This window comes from Cervus elaphus, chromosome 13 (assembly GCF_910594005.1).
Source record: "Cervus elaphus chromosome 13, mCerEla1.1, whole genome shotgun sequence".
Classification (NCBI taxonomy): Eukaryota; Metazoa; Chordata; class Mammalia; order Artiodactyla; family Cervidae; genus Cervus; species Cervus elaphus.
Window position 1 is genome coordinate 63,960,390 of NC_057827.1, and position 4,431 is coordinate 63,964,820.

Genomic DNA, 4,431 nt, shown 5'->3' on the forward strand with positions numbered 1-4,431 from the left:
AATAAGTGCTTGATAGCTGCGTGTGACTAATGGTGCCATATTGGGCTGCATAGATATAGAAAGTCACTGAAGAATGTTGTCCTGTTGGACAGAGCTGGCTAGTCCTCTTGGTGCTGGAGTGCAGGGCGGTGATCACAGGGTGCTCTTGTGTTCCCCTGATGGCTAGGAGCTGATGAGGGATACCAGAATTATTTTTTGGTAGAGTTTTTCTTTTGCTTCATGGAATTTTCCATTAAATAGAGCAGCTGTGAGTTAGTGAAATGAGAACCAGCCTAATAGTCTAAAGGTCTGGCTTTTCTAAGTTGAGGAATATCCTACGAAATACCTGTCCAGTACTTCTCAAAACTAAATCATGAGAAAATATTAGTAAGAGGAGACGGAAACTGTCACAGACCAGAGGGGACAAAGCAGGCATGAGGACTAAGTACAGTGTGGTTGGTACCTGAATAGGATCCTGGAGCAGAAAAAGGACATTAGTGAAAAAAACAGGCAAAAATCTGGGGAGGGAAAAAAAAGTATTAAATTGTGTTAACAGAAGTGAGGCGATAGTGGTTTTGATGTTTTGACGGATGTACCACATCATGTAAGTTAAGAGAAGGGAAACTAGGTAAGAAAGTTCTCTGTAGTACCTTTGCAATTTTTCTGTATAGCTAAAATTATTCCAAAATATTAGTTGATTTAAGATTAAAGACTTAGGTTTTCAGTTCAGACTCTATCAGTTACCACTAGTGGCACCCTGGAAAAGGCACTGGTGCTGGGAAAGACTGAGGGCAGGAGGAGAAGGGGGCAATAGAGGAGGAGATGGACGGATGGCATCATCAACTCCATGGACATGAGTCTGAGCAAACTCCAGGAGATGGTGAAGGACAGGGATGCCTAGTGTGCTGCAGTCCATTGGGTTTCAAAGAGTCGGACACAACTGAGCAACTGAACAAGTGGCATGATAAGCCAATTTCTTCTTATCCCATTGCATCCTTCTCCCATCAGTAGACTGTGAAGCGCTTCATACCACTCCAGAGCTGGTGAAAGCACTTTGACAGTTTGGAGCCACCACAAGCATTAAGGGATTATTGCTGACACCATAGCAGATGCTGTGATATTACTTTGATATTAAGACCCCTTGGGGTTCTGCAAGGTTACTTGGCATGACTGTTGCGCTTAGGGAGCTTTCCAACCTTTAATAGAGACTTTGGAGCCCCAGACGTCATGAGGGGAAGGCATCTGATATCCACTGAGCTCCGCCTTGTGTCTGACACTGTGCTGAACCCTCTTCCTGGTGGGACCACGTTAGAACCTGAGGAGAACCTTCTAGACTCTGTGTGACCGACGCTTTCCCATTTGTGGAGGAGGGTCCAAGGCTCTGATTTCGAAAGAAGTGGCTATACCCCTTTTCCATGACCCCACCCTCCCACTCCCTTCCCAGCCATCCTTTATAGCCAACTTTATAGCCCTTGTCACTTGTCACTTCCTCTCTTGGAGGCACGTGGGGGGCACCTTCTCTACCGGAAGAAGCCCTGAGGTTGGAACGGGCATTTGGGTCTGACAGTCATGCTAAGTGACCTTGGGGAGCCCCACTTTCACCAACCTCCCTTTCCTGGCTTGTCAATCAACCCGTCTCATTCCTCCCTTCACAAACTTGTCATTGGGATCCTTTTTCTCAGAGAACTCCTGGAAAGGATGCTGCTTTCTGAAAGAAATGCCCCTGGGCACAGTGCATCCTCTTGGAGGAAGCTATTGGGGTCAGGAGGAGCCTTCCCACCAACCTGCAGATCTCTTGTCTGTGAAGACACGTCAGAATGTGCTAGCCTCTTCTGCGGATTCAGACTTCCGTTGTCCTCAAAAAGGGATTCCTCCCAGTTTAGTCCTGTGATCCACACCTAAGGAACTCCAAGTCCCTGTAAACAGGTCCACCTGTGTCTCTGGCCCCTCAGCATCACCAGGTCAAATTCCATCCCAGAGGCTTGGTGTATGTAGGTAGGGTTGGTACACCTATGTGTATGCAGACACACGTGTGTGTGTGTGTGTGTATGCACACGTGCATACAGGCTTTGTAAGAAATGGCCCCTCAGAATTCCCTGGCAGTCTGGTGGTTAGGACTTGGAGTGTTCCCTGGCATGGCCTGGGTTCAATCCCTGTTTGGGGAGCTGAGATCCCACAAGACACTCGGTGCGTCCAAAAAGAAAAAAAGAAGGGAAAAAATAAAATGGCCCCTTGCCAAGGCATTTGAGTAGCAGCATCGTAATTCTGGAGAGAATGGGTTCAGGTGTGTTATAGCCCTGCCACTTCCTAGCTCTGTGACCTTGAGTCCATCACTTCTTTCTTAATCTTGGTTTTCTCTTTCATCAGACTGGTGGGATGGTCAGGCTGATCTCATGAGATGCTTTATGGTGGAGAGGCCAGCCCGGCACTATGAAGGGTTGATAAGAGTCGGTTCCCTGATTTTCTCCCGGCCTTCCTGACCACAGGAGACCAATGAAAGGTTAAACTATCTCCTTCAGATGTGGCCTTTCATTAGATGCACTTCTGGGTGAACGTGTAGGAGAAGGTAGCATGAAGGAGGGGCCGGTCTTCCCTGGCTGGGTCTGAGGATGGCTCCGGGCAGTCGTCGGAAAGACCAGCTCCATTCTTCACTGTTGACTTCCACGGGGTTTGAATCAAACCTCACGCTTTTGTACCTTGGGAATGAATCACACGTAGAACCACGCTCCAGGAGGTCGCCATCTAGTGAGAAGAGGGATGAGCGTGTTTTTAGGACCTAAAGGTGGTCTCACTGTGACACAGCCCCAGAGGGGCCCAGGAGAAGGGAAGACTGATTTTTCCTGGAAACATTTGAGCATTTACTTCAACAAAGAGGAATTTGCAAAATATGAGCATTCCAGACTGAGGGGGCAACACCAGCCAGAAGAGAGTCAGGGGCTAATATTCCTAATGATGTGCTGCTTTCTGGAATGACCTCATTTAAACCCCAGACAGTCCTATGGAGTGTGTGCTCAGTCATGTCAGACTGTGGCCCCATGGACTGTAGCCCACCAGGCTCCTCTGCCCTTGAAGTTTTTGGATTAGCTACTGCTAATTTCAGCGAGGCATAGACGGTTATGTGATTTGCTCATGAACGTGGAAACTCTGCGACCCCATGGACTGTATGTAGCCTACCAGGCTCCTCCGTCCATGGGATTTTCCAGGCAAGAGTATTGGAGTGGCTTGCCATTTCCTTCTCCAGGGGATCTTCCCAATCCAGGGATCGAACCTGGGTCTCCTGCATTACAGGCAGACGCTTTACCATCTGAGCCACTAGGCGAGTCCAAAGTTGCTCAGTCTTGTCTGACTCTTTGCCACCCCATGGACTATACAGTCCATGGAATTCTTGAGGCCAGAATACTGGAGTGGGTAGCTGTTCCCTTCTCCAGGGGATCTTCCCAACCCAGGGATTGAACCCAGGTCTCCCACATTGCAGGTGGATTCTTTACCAGCTGAGCCACAAGGGAAGCCCACTTCACTATAGACGGTTATGTGATTTGCTCATGAACATGGAACCGCACAGCTACAGTGGCAAAATTAGAACTTGGCTCTGTTCTCAGGCTGTATCGGGGTTTGTAACCCTTAACAACATTTCCATTCAGGAAACGAGGCTGAGAAGGTATCAGAGGACAGGTTGCCTAGTGTTTCCAGGGACATTAGGATTCTTGAACCTTATTCTTGGGGCCAGTCAGGAGGATTCTGGTGTTTTATAACCCAAAAGTGATTTTAATAGAACTGTGTTTGAGAAAGTTGAATTCTGGCTTTAATGTGGAAGGTAGATTGGTGGTTGTTCAAATATAACCTTATAATAAACCCTTGGTTTTGTTTAATAACTACAATTGTGCCTGCATGCACCTCCCCACAAGATGGCAGATGTAAAAATGCTTTGTGAAGTGAAGCTGGCGATACAAATGCAAGGTTATTATTAATATGGTATTAGGTTATTGCTTTATTTGGGGACAATTTCCTTTGTTCTTGGAAGACGTTGAATAGAGAAAGGGCTTCTCCATTGTTCAGCATTTGCTATTCGGGACAAAATTGAACTGGTTGAAATTCAAGTTTTTGTTCCCATTTTAATGTCTTATGTAATCCTAGGGAATTTTTGTTTACAATTTATTCCAGTTTCTGCAGGTGCTTCACGGGGTAGGCTCCTGCACCTGGGAACGCTAGCATTAATTTTGACAAAAAAGGGTTTAAAAATATAAATGTCAGCATCTCCAGCGTGGTGAAGGTGGCGATGGATGACAGAAGGGCATTCTAGGATGGCGCTCCAAAATAGAATTCCAGATGCCTCCTGCGTGTTCCCGGAGTGTACAGGCAGTCGCGCTGGCCTGATTTGCTCAGCCAAAGTATTCTGTTATTTAGAAAGTTTCTCTGCGGCCGGTGTGGCAGAAGAACCAGACAGACGGCTGT

General features: G+C 47.1%; 1 non-coding gene across 1 annotated transcript; it reads right to left on the bottom strand.

Annotated features, from left to right (window-relative positions):
* Positions 1-3,226: 3,226 nt before the first annotated feature.
* On the bottom strand, positions 3,227-3,299 carry TRNAY-GUA. The gene has a single exon. It is a non-coding gene; the product is annotated as a tRNA-Tyr (tRNA).
* Between the last annotated feature and the right edge of the window lie 1,132 nt (positions 3,300-4,431).